At 49.0% G+C, this 15,485-nt stretch overlaps 1 protein-coding gene across 4 annotated transcripts in view; it reads left to right on the plus strand.

Annotated features, from left to right (window-relative positions):
* Positions 1 to 15,485, plus strand: part of LOC111262587 (uncharacterized) — a 151,933-nt gene that overhangs the window by 127,987 nt on the left and 8,461 nt on the right. The gene's annotated exons all lie outside the window — the stretch shown is intronic.

Here is a 15,485-nt window from a genome sequence, read left to right on the forward strand (position 1 = left end):
ATACACATATATATATATATATATTGTATCGCGGCTGATGGTTTCGCATTGCCGCTTTGTAATCGCCATACCGTCTTTATGGAGAGCAGCAAACCAGCGGCTGCCAGCCCATCCTATCAGTGTTCCAGCGATAGCATCGCATTAGCACGCATGCCACACACGCCGCGTTCATATACAGACACGCTAAGCGGACATACGAGTGAAAAGGTGCGTTATTGTCGCTCGCCCAATGGAACGAAAGACCGAACGGAGGTATGCCGACGTCAACGAAGGGAAGACGGCAGACACCCTCCGTTTCTCCTATCTTTTCGTTCGTACACATGCACACAGAAATACACAGCATTCTGTTACTAGTACTGTTGTTGCGGCGCTTCGTGACCTGCCCCTGGGTGTTCAACGATGAACGCATCGTCAAATCAAGCCCAAACATCTCAATCGACTGCACGCTCTGCGGTAGGCCGCCGTGATGACCTGTTGTGGTTTGTGTGCGCGCCTGCCTGCCTGCCTATCTGTCTGTCCGTCTATCTGTTTTTGTGCGCAGACTTCTGTCCAGTGCTACGCTTCTGCTAAGTTACGCTAGTTGGTAAGGAGCTGCTGTGGCTCTACGCTTGTTCCTGTTGAGGGCCTCCCTCCGTTTGGCGGCATCAAAATTATTTCTTCTGTCTCGACTGCTGCTGCTGTTGCCGAAGGCGCTGTTGCTCGCCTTCACTCTCCTCCTCGATCTCTTGCGTTAAAGAAGTCGATGTTGAACAGGGGACAGATGATGTCTTCATTCTTTGGGAGAAAAACGCTTTCGACTATCGCTTCAACATGGCCGGCTTCGGTCGTCAGAGGCAATAGAGCTACTAAAACCATCGCAGCGGCAATCACAGGACCAGTAACAGCCGTACGACAACGACATCACGCGAGGTGCGGGTTTCTCCCAGCAGGAGAAGCTGTAGGGAAGAGGTTGGTGACTGTTCTGTACATGCCGCTCTGTCCTGCTTTGGTCCTCTTCTATGTCGTTGTTCGCCTGGCGATACAGCTTCGTATGCAATACACACTTTATATACAGATGATGTACATCGGCCACGGTACGTCGCTCGTAGCGCTAGCTGCTACGCTGAATTGAATTGCCCCGCGATACAACGAGCTGAGTTGTGCCGAAGTGAACCAACCACGAATGCATGGACGGTATCGCTCCGTAAGGTACTGAAGGCCAAAAGCCAGTAGAACAGAAAAATGATACCTCTATATTGGAAGAAGGCAACGGCGATGCCCCCTACGTGTGATACGATGGTAGTCCAAAATCACTATAAAATCACGTTTGTAAGTGAAGAAAGCATATAGCCATCAAGCGTGTTCGCTCGTACGGCTCAGCGTATGCGTGTTGGCATATATGATACGCAGGAAGATTTCAGTCGCACCTAGCACCTCAAGAGCCATTATTTGACCTACATAGCCAATAGATCCCAACAGCAGTATAAACTGAACTCTCGATATCATCGTTGCGGTTGGCTGATGCAAAAGATTGCTATACTTAATGTGCACTCGCATCTTACGGCTGTCCATATGAACGGCATATAGAAACGCTATGCTGGGCACCCACCAACGGCGTGGCGTATGGCTGAACACTAGCATCTGCAACCACGATCTCGTCACCTCATTTCTATCACGCCGGTCCAGAGATAGCATCCGGGCCCATCACCTCATCTTACCATTCTTTACAAATACTATTACATACCACACAGGGCTATATAAGCCAAGAGAGAGCCTAGCATCGCACACTCATACCCCCCTGAACCCAGACCACCTCCGAGGCTATCGTTGTCATCATGTTAGACGACGACGACAATGAATTGCGGATGAAGTCGGCGGCGCTGGTGGTCTGCAATCTTCTCTGCTGATATCGCACGTGATGAACAGAAAGAGACGATGGTGCCGGCGCTGCTTCTACTGCCTAAGGTGCCCAGATCAGTAGATCTGGGCGCCGCTGGAATGTAGATGTCTTTATTAGGATGTTTATTAAAGCTGGCCGCCCGATTGCCCGCCCGCTTGCCTACTGCGACGATACCGACAATCTATAGATGCTGTTGCTGCTAAAGATGTTCTGGTGATTCGGTCTTGAGGATGTTGACGGTTGTCTGGATTGAGTTGTTTGCCTTAGGGGTGTTTCTCTTCGGTTTGGCTCGGCCCAACGCAGTTCCTTTGAAAGAAAAGTGGGTCCGGTTGAACCGCCGCCGTCCCCTCCGTCCTGTTCGTCGTATAGTTCGCCTGGCTGCACAACGAAGCCAAGGTGGTCTTCTCCTTTGGCTACTAATACCTATTCTTCTCAGATCTCAGGTCGACTCAATAGGTCGAATGAGTCAACCGCGCTAGAAAGCGGGTCTCCCTTTGCGCTATATCGTCTATATTATTTCGGGGAGGATCCTACACACGGAAGACCGTACGACTTTCCGACGACTTTGAACTGATAAAGCCATTGACGCTGGTCTTCACTGTGTGATCTGTACACATACATCCTGGGTGGATCTTCCTGATATTCAGTTTAACTTAGTTCTAAGTCTGAGCTTCATTTGACACTTCTAGCAGGTCAGGCGGAGACAGGAACAGCAGTATCTGATGCAAGTGCCCATGGATTCAAGACTATATCCACACAATACCTCTTTCACTCGCTATCCCCTATAGAGGCGTACGCAAATATCTAGGAGCACACGTATCGCGTAGCGGCATCATGATGGTGATGGCGAGATAGAGTTAATTTTTTAATGGGGAATAGCTTCCTTCGATGGTTCCCGGAGTCGACGAATCTCGAGCAGCGCATATAGTGCCCGCGGAGCCGACGACCAAAATATTGCCGCCGCTGCTGCTGTCACTGCCGTTGGCGAAAGTGTTTCGCTCGAGCAAATGCGCGCGACGTCCGTCGTAGATCTCCACCCTGAAATATTCTCCCTAAATCCTCACCACGAGTGGAGAAGTGAAGCGGCTGCGACAGGGGCTTTAAGCAGAGTGCCGCTGAGCGTTTTCTGCTGCTGCTGCGGCAACGACGCTCCTCGAACAGGTGTTCTGCTAAGCGCGTTCAACCGCCTAGACTCAGCCCACTTTTGGGCGACAGAATAAAGCCTTTGAGATTTATTAAAATAGGTATCATCATGAATTTCGCATATACGAAAAGCGGGCAAGCGGAGGGTGAGGTCGACGATGAAGGCGTAGGGGATGTGCGACCAACGGGTAAACTGTTGGCGGCAATCAAGGTGCCTATAACCTACTACAGTCGTGGTAACCTGCAAGTGAGGACTACTCAAAGATATATGTGCAGAGATTGTTATGCAAGAGCGGGATAGAACTGAACGTTTTTCAAGTAGACCTACCTTCAGAATAAACGGAGTAACTACTGGCGGAACTACCTGTTCGGAATATATACACATCCTTACAAGTAAGTGGCCGAATTAGGTAAGAGCAGACACTATTCGAAGTTGGGCAGTCGTGCGTCTCATCTTTTAATCGGCATAAAAATAACGAGGTTTTCCATTGTTGCATCGGTTGATCAGGCACTTGGATAGGGCGCTGCTGTGTCCCCCATGTAGATTCGACTGGTTGAGAATACGTCTGCAATAATCAGATAGGCGTAGTAATATGCGGTTCGCTTTTATCATTTCCCTTCTTTGGCTGTTGGTCGCAATAGCAATAGTAATAGCGGCAGCTGCTACTGCGTCCCCTATTATGATCGTTATGATTATTGACGACGTCGTCATGGACGAAACTGTTTGGTGACAGGAGTGCGTGCTGGCAACCCGTCATAGGTACAATGATTCTAGTACGGATATCCAGTACCCGGATCGCATTGTAACAAATGATCGTTGTCTTCTATCTGCTTTGCCGTCTTCATGCGTCGTATTTCCAACCTCGCGCGCATCGAGCAAACGATGAGATGACGAGAAGAGTTTCGGCTATGGGAGGGGGAGCGTCATTTCTTCCAGCATTTTGGCCAAACGTGCTCCTGTTTCGTGCTGCTTGCCTCAATATACCCTCCGTCTGCTTTGCGCTCATCGTTGGTTTGATTGGTTGGGCCTATGTCTGGAGGTCTTGGCTACTATTATTTTCGTTTGGAATTATTATTGCTACTGACGCCCCATGCACTGTGCGCGGGGAGGCAGGCAGGCAGGCTCGCTCGTCACAGACGCACGCAGAGACGCGTGCACCCAGCAATAGCCAGCCAGTCATGATAGGGTTATACGGAGTTTCCAAGCAGAATCTATGTTCTGATTCGTAGAACAATCGGTTTAGCGGGCGCTGCTGTCTGTGCTGCTGGCACCGCCAACGAAGTAGTTCTTTCGTGTTTTCATTTGAGGCTCTCTTGCGTATTATTCGGAATCCAGATGAACTGAGTTGGATCGAAGTCAAGCAGTACTCAAAGTAAAAGAAATGACAACTGCGTGGGCTGACGACTTCGATACGCGCGTCATGTCCCATTCTGGCCGCAGCCCGCGATAGCATCATCATCGGCAGCGCAAGTTTCCTCTGAACGTTGGTAGACTTCTGTGGCGTGTCGCCATTGTTTATCCCCTTTTGTCGGTCTTGCTTTGATTCTCCGTCAAACGTGGTTATTGCTGCAGTTGTTGAAGCCGTACGAATTGTTGTCGAGCTAAACGGTAACGAATACGTGTTGTATTATGTGATGAGTAAATGGCCATCCACCTGTTAGTTTGACAGCAACGTATTATTATACCAGGCGTATGCGCGTTTCATCGTTAGGGCGATCGAAATAAACAAGGACGGTTGCCCGCAGTAACAGTGACGACAGTTGATGAGATGGTCATGGCGCGCCTATAGCGCGACCAGGTACCGTTCGAATAACTACACATCAAATATCCGCGGTCCCGTCACGCGAGCGTCTAGCCGAATCTCATTGTACTGTGTCTGTTTCGCTGAGGGTGCGCGAAGACGCGAGCGATCATTCAGCAACCGATAGCCCTTCGGCCCTATTTGTTTTTTGCTGTTGTTGATGTTCGTATCAAGATGCGGTCTTCTATACCCTTGCTAACAATCATGCACCGTACCTAATTTATATAAACTGTGTCAGCATAATAAGTACAATATGTACTTGGGTCCTTGCGTATCGCACTGACTAATGATCAGTTACAAACGGGGCGCGGCAGTGGCCGCACGAAGCGTGTCACGAGGTGAACTTCGAAAGTAATATACTCTCGTACAAGCAGCAGCAGATTTAGCATCGTTACGGATCTGTGTCCCGTTCGTTCCTTAGCGAGAGTAGATTCTGGTGGCGATCACGCGGGTAGATTCGGTCCGAGCGACGGCCCAGATGGTTTCTGATTCCGCCGTCACCCCCCAGCGGCGACGATGACGATCGCCGAGGCACAGCCACGGTCGTCCGGAACATCCGCAGCAGCAGCGACTGTGGCAGTGCTGTTTATTTGCAGCAGAACTGCGGCGCGCCGACGATATTGTTGTTGTCGGTGCCGGCGATTTCTTCTAGTGTTACGGCCGCTCTAATAAAGACACTTCATTCCATTCAACCTCCCTTCCCCTGTCATTCGTTTAACTATGGACTTCTTCGTCTGCTTCTGCGTTTTCTGTTATTCGCCATTTTGCCGCTGCCACTGTCAATGCTCGAAGTGCCTGTCCAGAGCGACTACTTCTCGGCCGCCGGATGGATCTCGTCGCTTCGTTTCCTTCAGCTTCTTCATCGACTCGGCCTGACGTGGGTCGGTTGGATCGATTCTGTTGACGGCCGCTCGATTTGATTATGTTCGTCTTGCTCTGCTGTTATGGGTCTTCTCGAGCTTGCTGATGCCTGTTGCCTGGCTTCCTTCTTTCTCGGGCCGGCTGTACCTAGCTGATGGTTCTCGTCGTTTGGTCCTAGCGGTAGGCAGGTTGAGTCGGTCTACCGCTTCGTTCGCCGCTCCAGCCGCGCTGAAGGTGGTCCCTTGCTGACCGCTGAATTTCTTCTAGACCACCCAACAGCGAAGCTGTGTTGTGTTCTGTTTGCGCTGCCCGCTGTTGTGCTACTGTTACTAATCGCGGCTAGCCGATTTCTTGCCTGCGTGGTGCTGCTGTTGCTGTACCATAATCGTGTCTTGCCGTCAGATCTTCCGAAGATGCGAGCTGTTAAGCTTCGAGTCAAAGAACGAGACGACATCCTTTCCCGGGAATGCTACGTATATAGGACTTAGCGTGGATAATACTAGCGTTGTCGAGAAAGAAAAAGATATCAGTTAGACAATTCGTTAGTATCCAGTTAAGAACGACGCTTCGTCCTGCAGAAAAACGGATAAAGACAAACTGAATGAAGCAGGGAAGACGACGAACAGACACGAACCGAAACGCTAAACACCGATGACGGCAAACATTAATCAAAAAATCGTGAAGTTTAATGATCGCTGAGAGATGGTGACCACTCCCGGATATTGCGCTGGGCGCACTCCGTGTCGTAAGATGGCATTAAGCCGGCTACACTGACGGTCAGTCCATGTGGTGTGTGTGTGTGGATGTGCTGTGATGGTTAGAGTGGCACCATGGTGTGCTCACAGCTGCACCAACAGGGAAGCAGGTCTTCCCAGAGCTCTTCGCAAACGACTGCCAGGATGCTACCTCCCGATGCAACCAGAATCCGATGTTAGATAGTCATCATTTAGTCGCACACACAGATATCCCGTTAAAATACTGTTGTCGTTATTGTCCGTTTATTCAGAGAAAATCACAGGCCAAAGGCGAAACGTCGTCGTCTGAAGCCAACATCTCGAGACTGAATTGTCACTGAGTCCGTACAATTAGACGTGCTGACTCCACTGGGCGGCTCCAAAAGATCTTAATTATGGCCATGTAATATTATGTAGCTATCTAGCTAGCTCCGTGTATGCGTGTGTGGTCTGTAGTCGCATGAAAAGATACAAGGGGGAAAGTAATGACGCTGACGGAAATAAGAAACGTGACGACGAATCCGTTGATGCGCGCAAACTTCTTTTTCTATATTCGTAAGATGAAGTAGTCAAAGTTAACGGCTCTGATCGATCAGATAGGACAAATACAGACTATCTTTTTTGCTCCACTGAAAATTTGGATTCTTCGAAGCGGCATTGGTATCCTTAAGCAAACAACAGGTCCGTACCAAACGATGGGGCGGTGCGCCCGTTCACTGACACCCAAACACCCCTAATAACTATGATGGCTTAATCTGGACTCAGGCAAGCTGAAGTACCTATGAGGCACCCAACCCAAATCCAGCGAGAGATGCTGTTTGTTCTTCAACACTACGATGAGAATTCGACAATGGCTCATACTGCATAGTTTCCCACCATGAACACTTTAATTCTTGGTGTCTGAGCACCTGAAGCGACGGTCGGTCCACAGAAGGGAATGGCGTCATGTCGCCTCACTAGTTATTAATGTTTGAGGCCCAACACTTGGTTGGTCTGAGGTCGTTCGGTGAGCGGCTGTTCAGGACAAAGGTACTAGCGCCGTCGTGTCGATTCCATCGCCGACCCGCGGTTACCGCAGCGCTTGGTGTAACTCGTTGTACAATCAATTTCAACTAATGTTATTACTGCAATATCACACTACTAGTACCCTAGAATAAGAAAACTATAGCATTGACACGTATAGTTCTATGCGATGTGGTACCGTTTGGTAAGGTCTCTCGATTGAAAGGTATTGAACATGTTTTCTAATGAACACACCAGCCATCGACTTGGGTCGATATTAGATCACGCGTTAACCGTTTAGAGAATTCACCTAATTTAGAAATCGCGCCTCTATTGTTAAAGATGTTTGGACGGAAGACGCTGCTGTTGCTACTGGTTAGGGCACCCAGTGGGGGCGATTGTGTTAGACATTCTTACGGGGGAATCATGGTGTTGGCGGTCGATAAGGTGACGGACGGGCAAATGGATGGGTAGACAACCTAGGCTTTTGTTTTGATAATTCTGGAAAGTCGCACCCGACAAAACCTGCGTGGGGAAGAGTATGTCGAAGGCCTTTAAAAGACACCCAGCCGCAAGAAGAATAACATCAAACTGACGAAGGTATCGAAGCGAATTCTGCTGTTACTGCTAAAAGCGCTCTAGCTAAAAGGTTGTAGCTGCTGTTGACGCTGTTATCAGCGTCGGAGGTGTTGCTCCGTGTACACCATCAGCCATTATATAAAGATGTCCCATACATACAAGTGAATGCTAGAACAGCAAGAAAGCCAATATGAACCAAATTTTTCGCCCCTCTTCGCCCGTTCTTTGAACTGTGTGCACGGGCAGCAAAAGCGATCGATTTTCGTCTCTTTTTGAGAATCTATCTATCTTATGTCTTAATAATGCAACAATCTTCTCTATTTTAGCTCTACGTTGTCGAACCGTTGCCTGTGTCCAAAGTTATTAACCGCAGTCAGTTTGGCTGCTCTTATTGTGTACCCTATCCTTCTATGGTGAGATGTGCCCGAGTGCCTGTTTCGTCCTATTGCGGGAAGTTTGTGCAGCAGCAGCAGCAGCAGCAATGGACGACAGCGCGCGCGTCCATCTGCTTCGTCGAAGCGGTTGGGTTAAGATGCTTAAGGTTGGGTTAAGTGTCTAGCTACTAGTCAGGTCAGATACTAGTCGGGTTTATTAGCGATGTTCGTTTGGGCGCTAGGTCTCGGTGGGGTGGGGGTGGGGTGGGGTGGGGGGATAATTGTGGAGGACCGTTGAATGAAATGCCATGAATCTACCTTACCGATCTAGAAAGGGTTAAAAGTAGCAATGAAACAAGCGGGACTACCTAACGCACATTAGTCAGGTAGTTCATTCGTTTGCTCGTTCTTTAGTCAGTCGAAGGAAGGCAACGACGATAACTTCACGCCACACAGTGTCTCTGCGACGTGCAGCAAACCACGCTAGTCGTTCTTAAGCTCCAATAATATAATTTGTAAACGGTCTTGTCTGGGTGCTTGGGCGGCAATATGTGCATGTTCGCAGACAGGTAAACGGCAGAGAGACATGTGGCGAGAGACGTGACGTGTATCAGCAGCAGCACCATCGCCATCGCCATCGCCATCAACGCCACGGCCAACATTAGCATAGAGGATAAGAGCGCAGCAGTCACACGTTAGGCGTGTTCTAACGCCTGCTCCTACCCAAACTAACAGACGTATCGCGGGCGGTGCACACCACACCGAAGAGAGCGGGGCTTATCTTCGCGAGTTGACGAGATCACTAGAGATTAACAAGATCGGCGAACGCTCTCTCTCTCTTTCACAGCAGACAGCAGCAGCAGCAGCAACGACGACGATGACAACAACATCAACCAGCAGGCATAGTACCTATAACCAGCTAGCGGCCCATCATCTCTTTGACGTGATGCGTGGTTCATGGCTGGCTTTTATTGTTTGCAGTTATAATGTTTGAGCAACTGAGTCGCTGCCGGGATGCCCCATACCGAAAACGATTGATTCAATAGAATACGCTGTGGCTGTGGCGGATTTAAGGCGCGGTGGACAAACTGATTGGCGATCCATCGCTGCGCGCTACTGCGGCTACGACCGCCGCGATCGTGGCCTACTATAGCTTCTGCGAAAATCCGTAGCAGTTTTTGCTGCAGGCATAGCAACAGCACAATCGCTTATAAACTGCTCTAGCAGAATCGGCAACATAGCCAGCAATGATAGTGTCGTCTGAGCGGTGCGGGAGCTCAAATACTCGATGACTAGACAGTCATCCTTATATGTAGGCCTACGAGCAGGCTCAATCGATAGGCTCTTTATTCGTTCTTTAGCCGATCTAGAAGCAGATTTCTGACCTCTTCAAGGTACCAGCAGTTTGGCTCGGCTTCATTGTACCGCCGCTACTGCCGCGATTGATGTCACTGTGTAGCAGACGTGTTCGCTCTGCATGCCTCACTCCTCCAGTATCCATGTTCGGCTTTTTTTCTGCGCCTGGCGTCAAGTGGATAGTACGACCGACGCCACTGGGAGAAAGAAAAGCTGGCTGAGGTACTTTACGAGATTGACTCGTAAAGCGACTAACAGAGATGAGATATTCGCTCTACCCTGCGCGGGCGCAGCAACGAAAATCATCATCTCGTTTTCGTTCGCCTTTCGGATTCGCAGCTGTTGCTGCTGCTGCTGCCGCTGTTACCGCCCCTGAGAACAGAAGGAAGGAAGGAAGGGGATTTGCAAACGAAAAAAAAGCTGGCAGGCAACCGGCTGGACAGCTAGCCAAATCTAATTATGACATCAGTGACCTACCTAACAGCTTCCTCAGTACCACGACTACCCTCCAAAAGGTGTTCGACGAATAGAAATAATCGGGATGTCGGCAGCGGTGATCGCTGCGTGCAGTGCGGTTGAACAGTCGCTGGGGTAGCAGCGCCCAGAGCTCCTCGTGCTGCCCACTCGGCTGCCCGCGGGTGGCTATAAACTATGGGGTGCTGTACCCCGTGACATCACGCTAAGCCCCAAAAGCCAAGAAATAAAGACCGGGGCCTCCGACAACGACATCGAGAGCTCAAAGATCCAACGGCCAATATGAAACGGCGGCCATTTTATTGGAGCTCCGTTGCCACTTCTGATACAGTTTAGCTGCGGTGCATAACACAGTGTCTTGTTTGCAGCATTCGAGTAGTCATATGGGTTGCCGCACACTTCATCTGCTGCTGTCTTATGCCCTTACTGCAGTCAGCGATCATTTGCCAGTCAACAAGTATGGCCAGTGACAGACCAGAGAAGAAGTAAAAGACCGACTTGGCTAGCCCCGCTTCTTAAACAGTACGAGCAGTCATGATAACACTCTTGTTGCTATCATTGGTTTTCAACTACCATCGCAGAATAGTTTTCCGTTTTTTTTCTCGTTTCTGTAACGTCCCTGTGCACCACGTTCATTGTACTTGTTAGCTACAACATCTTTGCCAGAAGGAAACAGGAGGCAAAGAGAGCCTGGTTAACCAGATGTGACCGGCTAATCGGTGCCATGCCATGTCCTGCTCCGCGCGTCTCCAGGACCGCGACAGACCAGAGAGACGGTAGCGATATAATAGGGAAACGCAGAAATTTCTAGATAGCATCTTCTCATCTTGTTGAGGCTGCTGGAGTGAATCATACGCGCCGCATTTAGCCCTTCCGCCCGCCTGTGCAGGCCAGCACACGACTAACAGTTCAAACGTCAATCAGGTCAAACCATTCGTGAATGAGAAATAACTAGAGTAGGAGCAGCATCAGCCAGTACCTTATTTGTGGCGCTTTTCAGTTCTGTCGAATGAAATGAGCCTATGTATTCTCCTAAGTATGATAGAACTCGAGACAACTTCTTTAAGGAAGACCGATTTACTGTGCACAACAAAAAAAATCGTTTTTGGCCTGAAAACTTATGTTGAATGTTTCTGTCCATTAACTAGAAGGAGTGACTTTCCAGCTGGTAGCAGGCCAGCACAATGTCACACCGCATTGGTACGGTTCAAGAAAAGCTGATCTTAGCTTAATAATCGTATAACTCGAATACGCACTATAGTTGCAAAATTAAATATGGAAGTCTATTCCTGTAATTGTATAGAATTGCAGTCTTCACATACACATGAAGGTGCACATATGTGCGTTCTGTGAAATTGGATAAGGGATTATCGTCGGGTGAAGTTCTATGCACGCACACAAGCCTGGTGGACGAACAGCCGGACAGGCCGAAGTCGGACGAAGAGGGTGCTCTAAGTCAGTATTCAGATGGCGCTGAGGCGCTCCAGGGCTGCAAAGATGCTCCAACTGAATAGAGTTCGCTTTTTCTGCTGCGGCTGCTGCTGTTGTTGAAGTTCCTTCAATTTAAGCCCCTTAGGCTGAAAACACTCATTCTTTTTCTTCTTTCGTCGTCGTTGTTTTCTGTCGAGGATCGATCATGTGCAGGATGTGCGGATCAAGAGATTTGACGACTTCACGCTTGTATTCGTACTCCCCGCCAAACGTTCACACTATTGTGCCCGAGCTATAGGCATCGCCTGTACTACTTTTGCTTGCCTGAACTCGTTCGCACCTCCTTCACATCCCGGACGGATCGGATCGGCCCGGACACCAGATCGCTTTTGGCGGTACCACGCATCGACGCACGACGGTAACAACATCGATGGCGACGACCCGCTAGCTGCTACCTACCTCTGAAACCTCTGGCCTAAGGGGACGCACCAAAACTTATCTCCTTTCCCGGCCTTCACATCACAACGAGTGAAAACGTATCACGTCTTCATCACATGACTGCAACGCTAATGATGCGGCCCATTCCCCTCATTGTCGACTTCAATTACGTCGACCTCTTGATGACTCCATATGACACGACACCATACGCCGAACACGTCACTGTTAACGGCTGTATACGATATGACGAGCATGTGGCAGGGTGATTCGTCGGCGGCCAATCCCTGTCGAACTTCGGATCATCCCATCACAGATCGTTCTCATAATTATTATTACACACTAGCCACAATAAGCAGGAGTTACGGTCGGGCTTTTAGCTGTCGAATCACGCAGACGATTCAATCATTTTGAACGTTTTCCTCCAGTTTTCTCTCTTTCAATCACATGTCGATTGCAGCCGTATCATATGTCCAATAAAAAAAATTACCAACGAAAACGCGAATTATCTACGTGTTTTTTTTTTGCATTTTAGCATTTGCTTCCCGTCAGATGGTCACCTAGAGCCTCATCCGTTTTGTTGTTTGATTGCGTGCGTCACGCGCCCGTTTTTCTTCATTGGTCCGATTTCTAAGCGGCAGTCTATATGCTATACTGGCCATCAATGATTATTATGAAGTTACTAATCCGCTGCACAATACCTGCATCTACCTGCTACAGAAATGCTTTGAGTATTATATGCCATTGGAAAATTCTGGTCCAAAAGCTTTACGGGCTATTGAGCGCCTTTAGAAAAGTAATTCTTGTTAGATAAGGCTATGTGATTTCTTGTGTAGCGCTAATCATACGTGAAACTAAACGCTTTTTTACATTAGAAAACATGTCATACATAATTGGCATTGTCCACGTATCAATGTTCGAAGCTAAACAGGATCAGCCTACGCCGGATACTCGAGCCTTAGAGAATGGAGGGGAGCTTTACACGTAACATTTCAGTGGACAAAGCACTGGGGTAGAATCACACCTCACAAGCGGAAAACTCATATAGGGAGCAAACAAAGACAAGCATGACTCATGTATAAGCTTAATGCATGCAATAGCATAGGAGGTCCTCGTGAGTCGTACCTCTGACTAAATGGGAAATCCAGTAGAAACGAAGAAGAAACCTTCAGTTGAAAACGGTTGACGTTGTTGTTTAGCGATAAATTACAAAATCAAACGATCGGTTAGCTTTGATAGTCAACCAATCGATCGATCGATCGATCGATCGCCGCTGTGGACATGCTCTGCGCAGGCAGTGTTCTTACTCGACGCGATCACTCTACTGTTTCTGCTGGCGCGGTCGTTCAAGGCTTTGTCTCGAGGCGCGGTTGTTTATGGGCCTGTCAGGTCGCCCTGGCCAGTAACGTGTGACACTAAGACAGAGTAGTGGGTCACTCATTTGGTTAGCCTGTTAGTGAGTCCAATAGAAATCCAAAAAAAAGGGCAGCGGTCATAGATATTTACCTGACAAAGGCCACCCGCTGTGATTGAGGCAAATCATTTACGAGCGAAGTCAGTCTCTCTGTCTTGGCGCTGTGCTTCTGAGACTGCGATGCCAGTCGTCGTCGTCGTCGTCGTTGTAAGTACACGTAAGTGTGCTGGCGGTACGATGTTTTCCAGCTAGTTCAAAATTGCTTAGCTAATTCTTTCTCTCATCTCGTCTACACATCCATTTCATAGAGAAACATTGGCCTGGCATCGCGTACGAACAAGCTGTCATGTTTGGCTAGACTAAATGACTGTTATTGAATGTACTGGCGGTTTTATCTAGCCATTGCAGCGGTATAGTTGGTTGTAGCGATAGTATCCAGTGTGTCGCCATTATTCACTAGGCCACGAGCAAATCTATACTATATAATCATGAGCGTGTAGTTATTACCATCAAGGGAAAGAGTAGAAAAACAGCAAACACACTTTGGTGCTCTTGCTGCCGCTGTTAGCGTAGAATATCATTACCGTCGCATAGAACCAATGCATTCAGGCCGTCCTGTAGACATCGGGCGTCGGTCAGGGTGCCAGTCAAACTTGAATCTGCGAAAGAATGCTATGCATCTAGCAAGACCAAGGTATGTCGGACCGGCGCTCCGACGCTGGCGCTCGCACACGGTAGAGACGGTGGATGATAATTCAATTAGTGGTGCCATTATTATCATCGTCATCCACAGGAACTGCCGGAGCAGCAAGGTGATTGTCACCATAACTCGCACCATCACCACTTGAACATCGGGGTTCATCACTACATTCAAGCAATACCCTTGTCCTCTCCCTTTTACTAACCCGGTTGTGCACACTAAGCCACGGCCGTCGCCGTCGTTAGCCAATACGTTGACTGCTCACCTACATCGGATTCACTCAGGTATAAGGAGAGAAACGGAAAAGTGAAAGAACCGCCCACAATCTCGCCATAGTCTCTACACATCTCTGGGTTAATTTTTTTGTGTCGAACCAATATAGCCCCTTCCCCCTCGTGAACGCCCGCCAACCCGCCGAGCAGATTGACGATGGTGATGGTTTGCCTTGGGTCCGAATTCTTTCTCTCCTTCTCTCGCTTCTTCCGGAGACTTGAACGAAGTGTCTGGCTGATCTGTCCGCGATGTCGGACATGGACCTAGAACAGAGCGGCAGATGCATATCCAAAAAGTGAAAGCAGCAGTAATTTGCAGCAAAAACAGCGGTAGTAAGGCGTCAGAGGAGGGGCGGCGAATAAGTGCATTTTGACGGATACCTATCATCCCGACGGGTTGATCGATTGTTGAACAGCGGTAGTAGGTCGTCGAATACCGGACAACTACAGCGAGTAAAACGCATCCCGGCGCGCCCCACGCTCCGCAACAGCAGCAGAAAGAACCTAGACAGGGATCTATGGCCACACGCAGCAACAGAACATATGGTGATTACGGATCGGTTTGTGGACGACGAGCAGCTAGCAGCAGTCGCCCCTCGCGGTCGAGTCGTGGCGACCACACGATTTCTACATAGAGGTTCTACAAGCAGTCATACTGTGTTATACTCTTTACACCGCACGAGCAAGCTGCTCCTCTAATTACCTTGATGAATTTAAGACTAGCAGTGCCATAGATCGCCTGGCAGGCGTTGATGTGGCTACGAGCGTTCGTTCCTGCCGGCGATACAGTACGGGCCATATGCAAATTCTCCTACGCCTGTGCGGTGCTAACAAAGGTCGAGTCGGCATTCGATACATTTAAATCCGTATAGAAGTTTTGCGCTGTATGACATAATCAGCTCAGGCTGTTACCTGAGCAAAGGGATAACATTTGGTTGGCCTGCGAAAGCCGGACTGAATCAATCTAATATATATCCCGAACGCATGTGAACGTGTAATAACAGAACGGCGTGCGTCACACTTGTCACC

The sequence above is a fragment of the Varroa jacobsoni genome, unplaced genomic scaffold, assembly GCF_002532875.2.
Source record: "Varroa jacobsoni isolate VJ856 unplaced genomic scaffold, vjacob_1.0 scaffold_677, whole genome shotgun sequence".
Classification (NCBI taxonomy): domain Eukaryota; kingdom Metazoa; phylum Arthropoda; class Arachnida; order Mesostigmata; family Varroidae; genus Varroa; species Varroa jacobsoni.